Genomic DNA, 20325 nt, shown 5'->3' on the forward strand with positions numbered 1-20325 from the left:
AGATACTTCTGAACAACGAAATGCACTCAGCCTTCTCATCAGGCAGGATTGCTGATTGTTGTGTCTTCCTGTTCTGTGCTTGTTTTCCTCTATGAATTTGTGCAAGCTGCCCCCATATCTACTATACAAACTCATGCCATTTCCATCTTTTAGAGTGCTTATTTTCCTTCTGGGCTTGAGACAGGTAAAAGCTTCTCTAAGAAGTCTGCTCTGATCCTGGTAGCTGGTCTCTTATTATTAATATTTTTCTAGAATACTTAGACTAGTTGATTAAGTATGATTATACTTAGGACTATAGGACCTTAGATTTAAAGGTGGAATGGATGTCAGAGACCATCTGATCCTCCCAAATAATTTTATAAATCAGGAAACAGACCCAATGAGGTTAAATGTCTTGTTCAAAGTCATATAGATAGTAAACACCAAAGACAATATTTGAACTTAGATCTTCTAACTCTCCTTCTACTCTACTACTTCCACATGTCTAGGTCTCCTGTAGTGAATGGTATGCTCATTGAGGGTAAAAAATTTAATTAAATTCTTTATATTCTAGGTACCTAATACAATCCTTTTTAACTTAGTAAGTATTTATACAATGAATAAATAAATAACAAAACATTACTGAAAAGGATTAAATGGAATTGAATAATTTTAGAGGAAACAATGGAATGATTTTATGACTTACACTATATGGATATTATTATTTTGTAATGTTGTTTCAGCTGGCTCCACATGTTCTCTTTCTCTGACCCCCTCAATTGCACTGTCATTTATCATCCTTGCAGAAAGGATTGCCTGCTTAGAACTTCCATATCTAGTAGAAAGATGCTCTGTACTAAGATCCCCATGGGAGACAGAGTAGGTGAAGTGGAAAAGGATTCACTAACAACCAGAACTACTTCAAGTGTTGGGAATTTTTCATTATTGGAATTTTTTGGCTAAAGGGTAGAAGGTCATTTGTTTAGTATGTTGTAAAGGGGGGTTCAGTTACTGATCTCTCAGAGTGCCTTTTCATATGGCAGGTGTCTAAAAAATGTTTATTGTATTGAATTGAATTCTAACTCTAGATTTAATAATCCATGGCATGGGATTCTTTGAGGATATGTGGCAGAGGCCTGTAGGATTCTCCCTGGTATTTGAAGCCATTTCATAAAAAGTTCTTTTCTAGCCTGTGTACCATACTTAGTCTCAGAATAATGCTATCATAGCAACTTAAAATAACATTGTAAGATGTAAAAATGCTTTCCTCACAAAAGTCTTATTAGGCAGATAATTTTCTTTCCTTGAAGCTAATATGAAGACCCATTGCAAATATCCCTCACTGTGCAAAGGTGTTAGAAACAGCAGTGTTTGCCTTCTTACAATATGTGCCAATATATGATGCCTTCTTATGATAATCCATTGTATATTTTGCACTCTTAAGTTTCTAGATTCCTCTTTCCCAACTTAATCTGAAGCTGAACTAGGTCTAAAACTATCTAGCCCTGGGAGCTTTCTGCCTGCTCCCACTTTATCTTTGTAAGTATAAGAGCAAAGAATCATTTAAGAACATCTTGAGCTTCATATCTGTTGATATCAAGAGACTAAGAAAAAAGCTCCAGGTATTTTGGTAACTACTTTTGGAGGATATATGGGAAGACATGGACAAGACTTGCAACAAATGACAATGCATGGAACAGTTTGGTCTATATAAGTAGGACATTTGTTGAAGTATCTTAAGTATGGCTGTCTTACTGAAAATTGCAGAACAGGGAAATGAGAGAATATCACTTTCCTTTTCCTGGAACATAGAATATTTCTATTAATCTATCAGACCACGGAATTTAAAATTAAAAAAGCTGAGTCTGAGACCATGTTGTTCTACTTTGTAGCAATGTGATTTCCAGTAGTCATGTTTCCGTTTTTTAGTTCAGTAGTTGTGTTTCAGTTTGCTCATTTGTGAAATGGGAATAATTATGCTTACACTATTTTACAGTGTTGTTGGTCAAATGAAATAATGTAAGGCAAGTGATTTGCAGACTAAAGTGCTATACAAATGTTATGCTCTTGTGGCTCAAGGCACAGACCTTTGCCATAAGTTATTCATCTCTCATTTTCCTGGGGAGTCTTTTTTTTTTTTTTTTTTTTTTTTTCTCTTTTGAAACAGTGAGAAGGGATTCAGATTTATATATGCTCTTTGAAACAAAATCTGATTTTGCAATGCCATCACCACTATCTCTCCTTGCTGATACAGACAGCATATATGAATCAGAGAAACCAGAACTCAGGCTCCTGCTTTACTTCTGGACATCTTTTTTTTCCCCACAGATCAAGGCTCAATGTACAGCTTGGATTTTCTAGTTCCACACTTGCCTGGAACACACCAACTCAGACATTCTTTCATTCTACCAAGTAGTCTCAGTCTTATTTTTTTCTCTCACTCTTTCCCTTATAATCATCAAATGAATCCTCCAGCAGTATGTTATTTTCTATTAACTACTATGATTTCCACATCTCTATTTCTTTGAGACTCAGAATCACAGAATCTTAGAGTAGGAAGAGACACCATCTTCTGATTAGTCTGTCTACACACACACACACAGACACGCGCACACACACACACACACACACACACACGAATAAAAATCCTTTACAATATTACTCAAGAAGAATTATCCAGACTTTGACTTAGTGGGGGAACTCCAAACCTACCAAACATTTTCCAAATATGCTTTCACCCTTTCCAAACTCCCTTAATCAAATAGAACGCCAGCTCTCCACATATACTCCTCTTTTCATTACAGTTAATTATGGTAACCAAAGACTAGACTGAGTTGTGTCTCATCCTTCATGACTCCATTTGGGGTTTTCTTGATAAAGTTATTAGAATAGTTTGCCATTTTCTTCTCCAGCTCATTTTATAGATGAGAAATCTGAGGGTTAATTGACTTGCCTAGATTTATACTGCTAATAAAAGACTGAGGCCAGATTTGAATTCAGGAAGATGAATCTTCTTGGCACTAGATACACTATACCCCACTGTATCACCTACCTCCCCCAGTATTCTTAAATACTCCCATGAAATCATGTACTCCTTTAGTTTTAAGTGTGCAACTGCTCTATTAATTTGTCTTTTGAAACCTCTGTAGTTCCAAACAATTCTAAAGTCTTGAACTATTCTTCAATGCTTAAAAAAAACACCTTAAAATTTTCAGGTGTGATTTTATCAATATGGTCTGTCTCCATTTTCCTATCATCTAATATTTGTTAACTAGTAGCCACAATTCTATTAACCATCATTTAACTTAACAAGTTAATCTTGGTTAAAACACAGTCCACTGTCCATTCCATAGTTGAATTTTTTTCTTTCCTTGTTATGCTGTGGAAGTAATACTGGTTTCAGTTAGGGGATGCACTAGCATTTCTTTGGAATTTTCTCTCCATCATGCCTTATTCCTCTTGTCTTCTTTCAGCTTCACTTTTGATCACTCTCTTCCTCCATTAGATTGCAAGCTTCTTGAGGGAAGGATTGAGTTTGTTTTTCTTTATATTTGTATCTCTAGTTAGCACAGTGCCTAATACATAGTAATTGCTTAATAAATGTTTATCAGATTGATTCTATGCAAATCACTTAACCTTTATCTATCTCAGTTTCCTCAGCTATAAAATGGACACAATAATAACACATAATTACCAAGGTTATAATGTTCAAATAAGGTAATATTTGAAAAATACTTTGTAAACCTTGTCAATTTAATTCAACGCAATAAACATTTGCTAAGTGTTATATGTCAAACACTATGCTAAATACTGGTGGATACAAATAAGAAAAAAAAATGGATAGTCTCAGTCCTCCAAGAGCTAACAGTTTAATAGGGGAAGACAGTATACAAACGAAAGATGAAAAGTGGGAAAAGAACCACAAGGAAGTACCCAATCCAGAGGACCTGATAGTTGTGGAGCTGAAAACAAAGAGTGTGATGGAAAATGAAGAGTTATTGGAAAGTCCTAGGCCGTCTATAAAGGAAAGCTTTGGAGAAAGTTACTGTTCTGCCTTTTATGTCTCCAATAATATAGGAGAGGCAAATCTGGGGGACTTAAAAAGATGTGGAGTGTCAAAAATTGAGTCAATTTTCATGATAATGAAATTTCTGGTGATCCTGGGGGAGGTAGGGAGTCTAAATCAAGCAGATATAAAATGGTGAGTTACCGGGAAACTTCTGAGTCCTTATAAAGGAAAGCTTTGGGAGAAGTTATTACTCTTTTCTCCTGAAAGTGCTATATAAAAGCTGTGGTGACGATGATGATGAAGAAGAGGAGTAGAAGGAAGGGGAGGAGGAGAGAAAAAAAAGGAAGAGAAGGAGGATTGTTGTTGTTGACAATAATTGTTGTTAATACAATCTGGCTTATTCCAGTTATACCAGCCTACTTTCTATTCCCCACATACAATATTCCATCTCCTTGATATCTTTTCAGTAGTTTTACCCTATGCCTGTACTCTGCTTTCTCCTCTTCTCTACCTATTAGAATTATTCTGAAAGAAGTATCTTCTCATCTAAGGTTACCTTGTTTCTGCTCCGTATGTATCTAGTTTATATCTAGATATGTACATAATATTTTCTTGTTAGATTGTAAACTCTTTAGAAGCAGGAACTGTTTTTCTTTTGTCTCTATCTCAACATTTAACCAGTGTTCAGTAAAAGTAAATTCTTAACAAATCGTTGTTGGTTGATTGACTATAAGCTGCGTCAATAGAATGCAAGCAATGACTAATCTTTAAATTGTTACCAATACTGTTTTCTTTTTGCTACTAGATAATTATGGAATCAACTTGGTTTAGCTGATAGAGGCTCAGTTTTAGAGTCAGCAGACCTAGATTCAACTGTTGACATACATGCATATGTACTCTAACCTCTGAACATTCTATGCTAAGACTACAAATGATATATGGCTTGTCAATCTGCATTGGTAGAAGGTGCTTCTTCTTTAATGTGGGTTTTTTTGACTGATGAAAAATTATAGGTTTGGTTCCCCTTCTTCTATCTCTTCCCATTCTCCAAATAAAACAACACCCAACAAATTTAGATGGATGATAATCTCCTTGGGAGAGGTAATGTCTCATATTTTGGTACATTCATTATGTGCCCATTAGGGAATTAAACATTTATAGAATGTTTATTATGTGCCAGACACTGTGCTAAGTTCTTTAAAACTGAACTTAAATAAAATAAGCATTTTCATAATGAACAAAAGAGGATCACAATGAAAATACAGTTCTATTATGTACAATTTGCTTTTCCTTTTCAATATATAATGAAGTTATTATATAATTTTTCCTTCCTCCCTCTATCCCTGTCATAAGGATGGCTACCATTAGATACACACATATATATAAAACTACCCTATATACATACTTCTCTTTCAGAGCAGAGGGGAGAGAAAGTTTGCTGCTGTGGGAGGGACTGCAGAGAGTATGAGTATTTTCAGGATAGCTAAATATGCTTTACAAATGCTATCACTTTTTCTCTGTGCAACACTCCTATGAGATAAGTGCTCTTATGATCCCCATTTTAACAGTTGGGGAAATTGAGACGTACGGAGATTAAATGCCCAGGATCACACAGCTAACAAGTTGTCTAAGGCTGTATAGAAGTCTGGTCCTTCTGACTTTAGGCTCAGTGTTTTAACTAAACTACCATCTGCCTCACAGGTTTTTATTTATTGTAAGTATTCAAGAAATATTTATTGGCTTAATTCTTACATCTAGAAAATGCTTTCCTGAACTCTTTTATGTACTTTATGAAAGCACAGTTCAGTTAGGGAAGATAATACTTATAATTATTATTGTTTTCTTTTTATTTGGGCATTTTTCCCCCTTAAACTTCAAAAGGGTTAATGTTCTTTCTTAATTTTTAGTCACTCCCATAGAAATCTATATTGTTCTTTTTGTAGGACTTTGTGACATATCTCTTCCTATCTAGTTCCAATCTTTTTTTTTTTTTTTTTTTTAAACAAAACTCTCACTTGAAAAACTATGCTTTTTCTTCTGGAGTCCTAGTTCCTGGCTTTGTACTTTCTGTTCTTCATACTCAGAGCAGTCTATTCTCCTTTGAGGGGAAACAAAGAGTTGTTCACTGCTCATTTCCAGCTAGCTACCTCTTACCACCTTATAAACAAATGAGAGATACAACTTAAATCACTAGAAGAAACTACTGAAATCCTAAATTAAGGTGTTATTATATTATAGAACCTTCCTTAGAAGGTGGTTAGTTATGAGGAAGACACAATATAATGTGTGTAAAGTGCTTTGTAACTTTTACATCTTCTTATATCAAAAGTGAGCACTATGAAATTATAATCAAGGTAGGCTTCATAGTAAAAAATATGGGATACTTCCCCTGATTCTTTGCAAAGGTGAGTGTGAAGCACTGAACATAAAATCACACTTAAAAAAATACATTACCTTTGCTGATTCCTCTTTCCACTTTTAATTCTTTATTATCAAGAGTACTTTTCTGAAAGAAGAAGAGAGGAGGGATACAGAAAGAAATGTAGTTGATTTGAAAAGAAAGAATATCAATAACATTTAAGACGTCATTGAATAGTTTGTATTTTATCCTAGAGGCAATAGGGATCTATTAAAGACTAAAAAGATCATTATATAGCAGTGGAGATTCAGATCAGAATAGATACCATAAATCTGGAGTGAACCCAGTCTGTGAGACTTTCTCTAGGAGCCATTAGTAGCAAATGAATAGGAAAGGAGAAAGAAGATACTTGTGATTACAGTACCATTTACCATTATTTATTTATTTATTTATTCATTCATTCATCCATCCATTTATTTATTTATTTATTTATTTGTTTGTTTGTTTGTTTGTTTGTACAAATCCCTATGCCCTTTTGAGCTTTTGCCTGGGGCAGAGGTTGGACATTTATTTGGGTTTATAATTCTAGGGTCACAGAGCTAGAAAGGACCTTAAAGAGCACGTGGTTCATTCTCCTCATTTTATAGCTCACTTGTTGGGAAATAACCGCAGAGGAAAGTCATAATTTTGTTACCAGTTTGGATTGGGTGACCTCTGGGGAAGGTTCTAGCTCTGAGATTCTATGATTTAATCTGTTCTTATTTATAGTGCTTATTGATTGTCCCAAACTCTTTTAACTACCTGGCCATCTTCTGGTCATTCTTCTCCCTTTCATCACTATGATTGCTTTCCATAGGAAGAGTAGATGACTTCCTACAAAGTATGCCTTTAAGGGAGTAAGAAATCTACTTGCCCCTTTAGGTATTTCTCTTGCTTGTTATTATACCTGAAATAGTATTTCCAGAGAATCATGTCCTTAATTGAAGGCTTGGATTTCTGTTTCAAGTCAAATATAGCAAAGGTAATAACTTAAAAATAATTACCAATAATTTATACTCTAGTATTCATGTTTTGAGAGTAAATTTTTATTGACCAGATATTCAAGAGTAGGGGAAGACAAAGTTCCATCTAGAGGGATAGAGATGTGGTAGTCAATTAAAAGGAACAGACCAGTTACAAATTTTGTCCCAGGCCAGAAGATATTATTTGTATGACTTGTAGTTCCTTTTTGAAAGGTATCCAAAAGAAAAAGAAAATCAGGACAACATGGCACACAAAAGGTGTATTTAAACGCTTGATATCATAACACACACATTTTGAGAATGGCACATTTTGAACCTTGTAACATATAAGAATGTGGTGTGTGTGTGTGTGTGTGTGTGTGTGTGTGTGTGTGTGTGTGTGTGAGACCCAAAAGGTCCTAGGACTCAGATTAAGAAACTATGTTCTGGAAGTGTTTTAAAGTGAAACAAGTATTATAATGAGGAATACTGGTAGAAGGAGTTTGGTCATATTCTTTAAGGTGGCAGATGCAAATAGAAAGCCTGGCCAAATCCTGTGTGTAGATATTTCAGTAACAAAGATTTCTCCTATCTAGCTTCATAAAAGAGAGCGAAACTTTTCAGTGCCTTTGTTTCATACCCTCTCCTTTTCTTTTTTACTTTATTTTTTTATACTGGTAAGAATGTTGAATTTAGAGTGAGGATGATTTGGAATTAAATCTATAGCTCAGCTATTTACTGTTAGTGTGACACTGAGCAACCTATTTTCCTTCAGTATTTCTGGCTTTAAGTTTAAAACCATATGATCAGTTCAATTCCATTACATCTGGTTCAATTCAGCAAATATTTATTAAATAATGGTGTAGAGAGCACAATGATGCACATTAGAAAAAATCAGAATGTTAGGCAATATATTTCCAAAGAGCTTAAAGTCTAATAAACAAATATGTTATAAAACAACAATATTTCTTGAAAAATATATCAGGTAGATACAAATCAAGTATATGTTACTGAGGTAGGGATGGCCATTATACTTTTTTTGGGCATAAAAAGGAATATCAGAAAAGGTTTTCTGGAGGAATAATGAACCTGAGTTGAATTTAACAGGATGGGTGAGAAGCCATAAGATGAAGAAAGATTAAGAGATAATTTCAGACATGGGGAATAAAAGAGTGGGGGGAAGAAAGTTCAGAGCAGCTTAGGGAATGGTAGACTCCAAGATGACTGGGGGTATGTGTGACATGAGATAAGATGAGAAAGGTAGAATAGTGTTAGACCACAGAAGGTCTTGGAAAGGCATATCCTGTAATTGTATTCCTAGCAAAGCTGCTGTCTACCACAAACAGTAAACTCCTTGCTGTTTTTGAGATAAGAGTCTCTATGTCAACTTTGAAGTAAGGGAAGGATCACAATGGAAAAGTAGGGCATCATTCAGGGCATTATAGTGAAAAGAGCCTTGGACTTGACATTATACATCTTAGTTTTGAAGCTACTAAAAGACATTTGCATTCAAGATATTGGGTCTCATTTCCCTCATCTTTAAAATGGGATTTGGAGGAGAGAGCTGAGTGTTCCCAGGATCCATTTTAGATTATAATTTTATGATAAAAGAAAAGCTTCCAAAGACAATTGTGACAACATCTGGCAGGAAAGAACAGAAAATTCACTGCCTTACAGTAGTGGGATAAAAAACCCACAACAAAGGGGTCTGAGGTCAGTATCCTACAAAGATCCATTAGGCCATTCATGTAGAGATACAAGGAAAATCTGCTGGAGTAAGATTGGTCTCCCAATTCCTTTCTTTAAAGATCATAGAATCATACAATGAAGAGACCTTAGGAACAAAGAATGTTAGAACATAGAATGTGAGAACTTGAAGGAATCTTTGAACATAGAATTTTAGCAATGGAAGAGAACTTAAGCCTTTTCATTTAGTTCAACCCTCTCATTTAATAGGGTTGGAGAAGGAGTTTAAGCTCCAGAATAGGGCACAACTTGCTCAAGGTTACAAAATGAGTTAGCACACTTTGAAAATTTGAAAAATTATAAGATTAAAAGTAACAAAATTTAATTAAATTTAGTATTAAAGTTCAATAAAACTACTAACTGGAAAAAAGCCTCAAAAAGTAAAAATAATATATCCCATGTCCTCAAGGAACTTACAATGTAATCAAGCACTTTCTTGATTACTTAGTTTTTTTTTTTTTTTTTACAATATTTTGTAGTTTGCAAGATGATTGCCAGTGATCAGACCTGTTATGCATCTGTTATTAGCCCTATTTTAGAGATGTGGAAACTAAAACTGCTAAAAGTGATCTGACTTGTTCATCTCACATAGCTAGTAAATTTAGAGACTTGGATTCAGATTCTCTGATGCCACACTTGAATGATGATGGATACTACTTCTGAGAACTATGAAATTCTTGGCTAAGTTGGGGCTGAAATGGGAAGGATTTTAAATACTTGTTTGCTCAGCAGGTAATAAAGAACTACTGAAGGGTTTGGAGCAAGGGAGTAATAATATTAACTCTCATATCTCAATGCGCTGCTTTCTCTCCTCTTCTTGGAGCCCCCAAATGCTAGCAAATTCATCCTTTAATACTTTATTCTAAGTAAATTTTTAGGAGAAAAAACATTCTTGTATTTTATTCTAACTAAACTTTTGGGAAAAAAGCATTCTTGATGAAGGTAAGGAGACCTGAATTCCAGTCCTATTTCTGAGTCCCAATTATTTGAATGTCACTTTCCCTTTTTGAGTCTCAGTGTTGTTACCTGTAAAATGGGGATTTTAAAGGCAAAATATATCCTTAGTAAGGAAACAACATCTACGAGGGCACTTAAACTTGTATTACAATGAGATTATTTGTGGAATTAAAAATATAAGCCTAAACATATTTGGGGGGTGGAATGGGAGAATCATGATAGGTATCTTTAAAAAGTTGAAAGGGCTTTTACATAATAAAATTTAATTTATTCTCCTTTGATCCAGAGAGGAGAACTAGGGGCAATAAATGGAAGGGACTTATATTGGAGGGGAGAGAAATTTCTAACAATTACAGCTACCTGGAATGGGAATAGGCTGCCCTTTAAAAAGCATCCCTTCCTTGTTACTGAAAAGCTTTGAGAAAAAGCTAGATAACTGTTAAAGGTGTTGTGGAGAAAAATTCCTGTTCAGATAGTGACAGGATTAAAGGATATCCAAGATTCTGAGATCATCTACTTCTATGATTCTCTAATTTTCCTTTTCGGGGTCTCAGCTAAACTGAGTGGCTTAGATGGTGCAATCTCTAGGGGAGCATTTAGTTCTAAACTTTAAGTATATTGACAATGAATGCAATGTTAAGAGTCTTGAATTTGGAGTCAAAAGACTTGCATTTAAATAGTAGGTTTTTCATTTCCTAATCTGGGGAAAAAATCAGTTAACTCAGTTAAAATCAGTTAAAAAGCAGTTATTTGGGCCTCAGTCTCCTAAAATGTAAAGTGAGAGAGTTGAACTAGATGACATCTAAGATTTTTTCTATTGCTACATCCTTGAGATTATAAAACTTATAATAATAGTTAACTTTATATAGTTCTTTGTACTATAATTGTTACCTTGTGTTTATAATATCTCTCTTGAACTTATCAACTGAATCATGCAGTAGATATGAAGTAGTGTGGGGAGTGGAAGACTGGATTTTGGGTCTGAAGACAAGTTTCATTGTTGGTTTTGATATCTAATAGCTATATTGTCTTGCATCAGTCACCAAGTCTATATTTCCTTATCTATAAAATGGATATAATATCTGTACAGTGCTTAGTATAAAGAAATATAGAAATATCAACTATTATATATTATTTTATACATAAAGTATAATTTGGAGTCTTTGGACATATTTGATTCAATATCCTTCCTGCTCTAGGACTTCTTTTTTGTGATTTTTGTTGTTGTTCAGTTGTGTCTAATTCTTTATGTTTCCATTTGGAGTTTGGCAAAGATATTGGAGTGGTTTGCCATTGCCTTCTCTAGCTCGTTTGTTAGGTAGGAAACTAAGGCAGAGAGGGTTAAGTGACTGACCTAGAGCCAGCTAATAAGGGTCTGAGGCCAGATCTGGACTCAGGAAGATCAGGCCTTCTTGACTTCAGATCTGATGCTCTTCCCCTTTTGTGATACTTAGTTATATGAATTTGAGTGCCAATTATTATTGTTCCCATTATTATAATAAATTAATTATATATGTTATTTATAATATATTATAATATAGATATATACTATATTAATATAATATATATATGTACATATATATATATATATACATTTAAATTATTATTATTATTAAGGAAAGTCCTAGGGTGATGTCACATTGAAGAATGGAGGTTGTTAGCAAAACAAGTTAAGACAGAAAACATTTATTAAGCACTGGCAATGTGCTATGAGTTGAGGATACAATGAAAAACAAACGAATAAAAAATAGAAAGCAACATCGTAAAATAGTCTTTAGGAATCCAAGGAGTATACTATATTTCAAATGCTTCTTCTGACTTGGGGTCAATGTACCTGAATTCAAATTATGGACCTGGTACTTGTGTGAACATTGGCAAATTACCTCTCAGAACTTTGTAAAATGGTCATATTCATATTCATATAAGCTAGTATGTAAAATTGTTGTAAGAAAAAAAAAGTTTTGTAAACCTCAACTTGTTCCAAAAATATCAATTATTATTATTTTAAAGTACAGGATTGGGAACAGATTGTGTGCTTCTTCTTTGAGAACTAGCCCAGTTGAGTTCAGAATGATTCATCCATAAAATTGGGGATCATAGCAATTCCTAAAATGGGAAGGGGTAAAGTTCTGTATTGCTGGAAGGAACGCTGATGATGAAATCTTTTGGATCAAAGTATTGTCTCCATCATGGCTATTCCTACTTTTTTTTTTAAAAGTAAACTTTATGTATCTTGAAAATAATCATGATTTGTTTAAGACATTTAAAATATATAAAATATTTTATGTGAAAGAAAATAAACAATCATTCTCTATTACTGAGACAAGAGCAGGAGGAAGTAAGCCTAAAATTGTAGCAAAAGAAAAATGTAAATTAGACAAAAAGGCCTTTGTGAGAGTAAAAAATGCAAATCATAGAAATAAGTGGCTGTGGTAACTCCTAGACTCCAAATGGAGACATGTACAAATGGTGAGGAATTGGGAGATGGCAGGGAAAGCTAGGAAAAAAGATGAGAGAGTATTTGGAAGACAGATATTTTTCATACTTTGAGTGTGTGAAATATCATAGAGCTGGAAAGAAATTAAGAGGCCATTTCTTTGAAACCCCTCAGATGAGGAAACTGGAGCCCAGTGAATTTGGATGAGTTACTTACACTCACATGGGAAGCAGCAGATTCTGGATTTGAATTGAGGCCATTAAACTCCAGTCATCTTTCTTTTCAATGCATCATGTGAAAGAGGAATGAAAAATTAGATAAGACTGAGTAATCTTTTCTGGACGTTATTAAATAGAAGGCAATAAGTATATTGAGAGTCCAGTAGATGCAAAGACTGGACATTATTTGAAAGTGTCATGGAGCAAAGTATAAAGAATATAATTTGGTATGGAAGGTATTTGTTGAAAAGAATTCGAATATGTGCAGGGGAAACATGAGTGGTAGTGGCATCCATTATGTAGTCTTAGATCACCACCTTATTCCTCCCTCAACTTCAGCCTCAATCCCACTCCCATCTCCACAACCTTCTGCTCCATGCTCACTGCTTTTAGTTTCTCTGGGCCATATTGGGTATTACTACTAAGCCTAAAATGACACATTCCAGGAAAGGAAGCAATGGGAAAACTGGAAAATTAGACCCAGTCTTGTATTATTTCTCTGAAAGATGAACTTGCTGAACTTGCCCAAGCAGTGAAATCTTTAGGCACACTTAATCCAAGATCCCTTCTTGCCCTAGGACTTTTTTTTGTGATTTATATTGTTGTGTGGTTGTGTCTAATTCTTTGTGTCTCCATTTGAGTTTTCTTGGCAAGGATACTGGATATTGTCCAGTATCCAGAAGGATATTGTCTTCTCTGGCTCATTTGACATGTGGGGAAACTAAGGCAGAGAGGGTTAAATGACTTGCCTAGAATCACACATGAGTAAAGGTCTGACGTCAGATTTGGACTCAGGAAGATAAGGTCTTCTTGACTCCAGGCCTTGCACTCTATTTCATGTACCACCTACTTGCCTACCTGGCACAAACTAGGTGCTTACAAAGTACTTGTTTCTTTCCTTTCCTATTCTGAACAAGACCACTCACTTTTATAGAAGGATTTTAACTTTACAACATGTTTTCACATACATCTTCCTATTTTATTCTTACAACAGATTCAGGGTAGGTAGATCAGGTAGAGAGTATGATTTCTCTAATTAAAATTATTTCTGTCTTTCTTTCCCCAGTGAGGTAGCATAGTGGATTAGATAGTGATATCAGGATGACTTGGTACTGAATCTTATCTCTGATGCTGTGTGATTCTGGGCAAATCAAATCACCTTCTTTGAAATTTCCATATCCATAATGAGAAAGGATTGAACTCCCTTCAAGCTCCCAAACTATGACTTTAAGAATTATTGTTTCATCATGGACAATTAGCCCCCCACAATGAGATTTAGTGATGTGATAAATTGTATTTGCATTTGATTGCTGTCTTTCATCCTCAAAGAAGACCAAATTGCATCACTATGTTGGGGTCAAGGTATAGTGTGTCCAACTGTAACTGATCAGAATAGTAGGAGCTCAGAAGGCTCTACCACAGGTTGGCCACAAATAATGCATATGAACATTTGGAGTAGAGATATTTAAATTTATACATCTCAAATTTCTGCTTTTATCATTGAACACAGCATCTTCTTTTATGTCGACATGTCATTTTGGATGGCTTTGTGCTAGAATCTCTTATGCCTCACAATCAATTCCAGAATTCTTCAGAGAGAAAAAATCGTCAAGCTCAAAGTTGATCATAAACCATATTTGTGTTTACTCTTGGTCTAAAGCTAAGTTCTTATTTATATGGTTTTGCCCTCCTCACTGTGGTCTCACTGTGACATAAAAGATTCTGAAGGTTGTGCCAGTGGAAGTCAAGGTCCTATCAAAGATTAACAAAATTAACAAAAATTAATAGATACTTACTGATTGATTAATGACAATCATGATTTATATCATTGGAGGAAGTATCCATATTGTTACCAACATGGATTATTGTATTATTGAAATAAACATTTTTAGCTCCATGAATCCATTCAATTCAACTAAATAATTCAACAAACATTTATTTGTTATCTCCTTTGTGAAAGACATTTTGTTTGGCATGGAGAGCACAAAGATAATGATGAAAAACTTTGCTTCCTTCCAGGAATTTACACTGGGGATGGTAGAGTGGGGTGATGCTCACAGAATATATATAGATTTTCTCTGTAAAATGATATAAAGTAATTTAAATTTTTATTAAGGCTTTTTATTTATAAAACATGTGCATAGGTAATTTTTCAGCATCAACCCTTGCAAAATCTTGTGTTCCAAATGTTCTCCTCCTTCTCCCCAACCCCTCCTCTAGATGACAATCACATATATGTTAAATATGTTAAAATATATATTAAATCCAATATATGTATACATATTTATGTAGTTATCTTGCTGCACAAGAACAATTGGATCATGAAGGAAAAAAAAAACAAAAAGAAAACAAATGCAAGCAAACAGCAGAAAGAGTGAAACTGCTATGTTATGGTCCATACTTTGTAGTCCTCTCTCTGGGTGTAGATGGCTTTCTTCATTACAACATTATTGGAACTGATCTGAATCATCTCACTGTTGGAAAGAGCCATTTCAATTAGAATTGATCATCATATAATCTTCTTGTTGCCATGTACAATGATCTCCTGGTTCTGCTCATTTCACTTAGCATCAGTTCATGTTAAGTCTCCCCAAGTCTCTCTGAAATCATGCTGCTGGTCATTTCTTATAGAGCAATATTCCATAAAATTCATATGTCATAACTTATTTAGCCATTCTCCAACTGATGGGCATCCACTCAGTTTCCAGTTTCTGGCCACTACAAAGAGGGCTGTCACAAACATTCTTGCACATACAGGTCCCTTTCCCTCCTTTAAGATCTCTTTGGGATATAAGCCCAGTAGTAACACTGCTGGATCAAAGGGTATGCACAGTTTGATAACTCTTTGGACATAGTTCCAAACTGCTCTCCAGAGTGGTTGGATTCTTTCTCAGCTTCACCAACAATGTATCAGTGTCCTAGTTTTCCCACATCCCCTCCAACATTAGTCATTATTTTTTCCTGTCATCTTAGATAATCTGAGAGGTGTTCAGTGGTACCTCAGAGTTGTCTTAATTTGGCCTTTTCATATGACTAGAAATAGTTTTAATTTCTTCATCTGAAAATTGTCTGTTCATATCCTTTGACCATTTATCAATTGGAGAATGGCTTGAATTCTTACAAATTTGAGTCAATTCTCTATATATTTTAGAAATGGGGTCTTATAAAGTAATTTTAAGAATAAAGGAAGAGACCACAATGAATTCAGGGAATCTGAAAAGCATCATATAAAAAATGTTACTTGAACTGTGTCTTCAAGGAAGTAATGTATTCAAAGAGGTGGAGATAGAGGAGTGGGAGCAGCAAAAACTGGAATTAAAAAATTAGAAATGAAAAACAATATGAAAATATTCTGAACTGTAGCTAAATTGTAACATTTATTTATTTCTTTAATCCTTACATTTCTTTTAATATTTTTGTCATTTGAGAAAAAAGTTAATGTTCAATTCAATTAACATCCATTAATTAAGAGATGAATTTATTTAGATCTTTAACTCTTATAAAGTGTTTATATTTTTAGCTTTGGCACCACCATGGAAGATAGTTAATACAGGTAGCACCCACTTTATAGATGAGGAAGTTGATACTCCAAGGGGTAAAGTGATTTTCCACATGGTCACACTCAATAAGTGGCAGGATATAAACTTCTGCTTTTCTGACTCCAAATTCAAAATTCTATAAATTTGACTATGGTTCTTCTGTTCTTGTTAGTTATTTTCCCAGCACATCTGACTCTCCATGATCCCATTTGGGGTTTCTTGGCAAAGATACTGGACTGGTTTACCATTTCCTTCTCCAAATCATTTTATAGATGAGGAAACTGAGGGAAACAGAGTTGAGTGACTTGCCATGAATCACACAGATGTTAAGTATTTGAGCCCAAATTTGAACTCAGATCTTCCTTACCCCAACTCTGGCACTCAAACCTTTCACACTGCCTCACCTACCTTAAAAATAGAATCTTCCTTTTGTTCAAAAACTAAAGACAGTCTTGGAGTAATACAATCTAATCACAGAGACAGGACTCAAACCTGAATGTCTTGACTTCCAATCCAGTTCTCTTCAATGACATTATACTGTGTCCTTTTAGAATGTTGGCATTTAATGAGTACTCACTGGCTTGAAATAAGTTGATTATTTTTAGATTGTGCCAAGACTGAGGATAATAATTTCCATTGGTTTACTACTTAATGTGCAGTTTTTTGACTTACAGCTAATATCTTCCAAGGGCTAGGGGAAACTTTACATATACTAAACATAGAACAGGAGAGTTACATATCAAGGATAGTTAGTAAGAGCATTTGGACACCAAGGGTTTATTAGTTATTCTATCATGGGAACTTTAAAACAAGATCTCAGATATAATTTACCCCCAAGTCCAAACTGAAGTGGTTTGGCCGATTGATCACATCCTAGGAATTTGGAGAGGTGCCAGGGTCTAAAGAATTAGTTACAGAGTCACAGAGCCCTGTGGCCCAGTCACGTGAAAGTCACTTCCAGCTTGGAAAGGGTTGTGCATTCCTGTCTCCTGAGTGGTGTTTCAGATGACTCGGAGCTGGTCTGTCTGTGGGCAGTCAGCAGAGCAGAGAAAGGAAGTCAGGGGGCCAAGTGCATTCCATCAGCCCTACCCCAAGACCCACAATTACAGAAACGAGGGCCTCGGATGCTAGACCAGAGTTTTCTTGGCTTTCTTTTTCGTTCACAAATATCAGTTTTCAATTTGCCCTCATTTCACAACAGTGGACACATTGTGATTTAACAAGCATAAGGGCTCTCCCATCACCCTCCATCTGGATGTTTTCCAAAGTGCTTGCGTTGCCTAAACCCATGTTACATAGTCTAAGTCACAGCTAAAATCCACCAGTCAGCTAGGACTCATCAAAGTTCTGTAAATTAGTAAACTATGTCTAGATTGATACTCCTTGTTCTTAACCCAATGACCTATTTATTTAACTGACCTCATTAGAGGCTCAACTTATCAGGCACCCTCTGTTCCACTCAGATCAGCCTGCTAGCTCTTCCCTGGACACAATAACCATTTTATTTCTCTCATGTCTGGAATAAACTCCTCTATCTTCACCCCTTGGAGTACCTTACTTCCTTGAAGACACAGCTCAAGTGACATTTCCTGTATGATGCTTTAAAGATTTCCTGAGTTCATTATGGTCTCTTCCTTTCTTCTTAAAATTACTTTGTCTTTTTATAGAGATTTTGTTTTAACCTGTGTATATTAGTGAGCATCATCCCACCCTGTCACCCCCCCATATAAATTCCTGGAACGCATTGAACTATTTCATTATTGTCTTTATGCCCTCAAGCACCTAGTAAAATATCTTTCACAAGGAGATAATAAATAAATGTTTCTTGAATTATTTAGTTGAATGGAATGGATTATTTCAATAATACAATAATCCATGTTGGTATCAGTATGGATATTCCCTCCAATGATGTAAATCATGATTGTCATTAATTAATCAATTGACTTGTAAGCATCTATGAGCTTACAAAAATGAGGGCTTTGGATGCTAGACTAGAGTTTTCTTGGCTTTCCTTTTTGTTCACAAATATTAGTTTTCAATTTGCCCTCATTTTGCAAATGTAAGCAGTAAATGCTGACATTTTTGTCTCCTTGATAGAAATTTGACCTCCACTGACACAACCTTCAGGATCTTTCATGTCACAATGAGACCATGGGGGTAGAATGGAGGAAGGCAAAAACCTTATAAATAAGAAAGAGGCTTTAGACTAAAAGTAAACACAAATATGGTTTATGATAAACTTTGAGCTTGACGATTTTTTCTCTCTGAAGAATTCTGGAATTGATTGTGAGGCATTGGACATAGCACAGAGCCATCCGGAACTGCATGTCCACATAAAAGAAGGTGCTGTATTCCATGATAAAAGCAGAATTGTGGTAGTTCAAAAGCAATGTGAGATGTACAAATTTAGACATCTCTACTTCAAATGTTCATATGCACTATCTGTAATCCAAGTGTGGTAGAGCCTTCTGAGCTCCTATTAGTCTGATCAGGTACAGTTGGACACAGTATACCTTGACTCCAATATAGTGATATAATTTGGTCTTCTTTGAGAATGAAAGACAGCAATCAAACTCAAGGATTGGACATAGCCTTATGTAGTGGATCAATGATTTGCTCTATGGACTTCACTTTCCTCATCTCTCAAATGAGAAAATTCAACTACATGGGTTCTATATTTCTTTCCATGTTTAACAATCATTCTTTTTCATGTTCTTAACATTCTTTCTTATAAATTTCTTTCAAACTTGCACACTCTGATGTTTTAGTTATATCATTTTTTGTATTAGTTTCTTATATTCCAAGGTTCCTTCCAGTTTTAATAATTCTATGTTCTAAAGTATCACCTAGTCTTTTTATTGAGCATTTTAAGGTCCCTTTCAGCTCTGGTATTCTATATTATAAGTTTCTTTAAAATTCTGTAACTTACATTTAAAAAATGATAAGTCATTTGCTGAATGATTTGGATTGAGAATATTAACATTAGTCACCTATCTTTATATAGTACTCCACAGTTTTCAAAGCCTCACAATAGCCCTGTGAAGTAGGATTAGTAGTTATTATTTCCCCTGTTTTATAGTTGGTAAGAACATGCCTTAAATTTTGAAAGAAGGGTAAGAGTGGAGAAGTAGAAAAGATAAGATGGTGAAGACATTCTATACAAGAAAAATGGTATGAACAAAAAGTGATAATTGGGATTGAACCAGAGGTGTGCTGATAAATCCTTGATAACCAGCTATTTGGGGAAAGAAGTATATTCACAATACACTTTTAAGTTTAATCTGACAATCAACAAAATGACAAATAAAATCGATTTGTAGCAATTGCCATTTTTCCAGATGTAAATACTCACACTGAAAATAAATAAAATAAAAATAAAAATAAAACAATCAATATATCCTTGGATATTAAAACAGGTATGCTGAGGAGATGGGGAAAATACTAGCATGACATAGGGGAAGTTTTAGATATAGAGCAAGACTTAGTGGGATAGAAAGGGCCAGATTTTGAAAAGTCTTAAAGATCAGATTGAGAAATTTAGACAAAAGAATTTCAGATGTGCCTGAGCCAGGCTACAATTAAAAACAAAAAACAAACAAGCAAACAAGAGTAGTAGCTCTATTTTTTTCTTTGGAAATATACAATACTACTATTTGGTAGAAAAACAATAAGGCAACTCATCTGGTTGTATTTCCCTAAAAAAACAAAATGAGAAGAATTTCTGAATGATAGGTTTTCATTGTTTAATAATAAAAAAACAAACAAACAAACAAACAAACAAAAAAACCAATATAGAGCTTAATTATAGGCCAGCAGGGGTCAGGAGTACACTGTCAGACAGTTGAGATCCCAATTCTGCATCTGTCAAGTAACAGCTATATTCTTCTAATCTAATGGTAGACTTAAACACATCTTAAGTCACAGATTATAGAAGTTGTAAGGGACCTTAGAGATAATTGACCCTAGCCACTACAATATCCATGTGAGAAAATGAGGCCCAGATAAATTAAATGAATTGTCAAAACTATGAAGGTAGTAAATGAATGAGCTGGGATAATCTGATTCCAACACCCTTTCCAG

At 34.7% G+C, this 20325-nt stretch overlaps 1 long non-coding RNA gene across 1 annotated transcript in view; it reads left to right on the forward strand.

Annotated features, from left to right (window-relative positions):
• Positions 1-20325, forward strand: part of LOC141552717 (uncharacterized) — a 71911-nt gene that overhangs the window by 35227 nt on the left and 16359 nt on the right. The gene's annotated exons all lie outside the window — the stretch shown is intronic.

Source organism: Sminthopsis crassicaudata, chromosome 1 (assembly GCF_048593235.1).
Source record: "Sminthopsis crassicaudata isolate SCR6 chromosome 1, ASM4859323v1, whole genome shotgun sequence".
NCBI classification, from domain to species: Eukaryota; Metazoa; Chordata; class Mammalia; order Dasyuromorphia; family Dasyuridae; genus Sminthopsis; species Sminthopsis crassicaudata.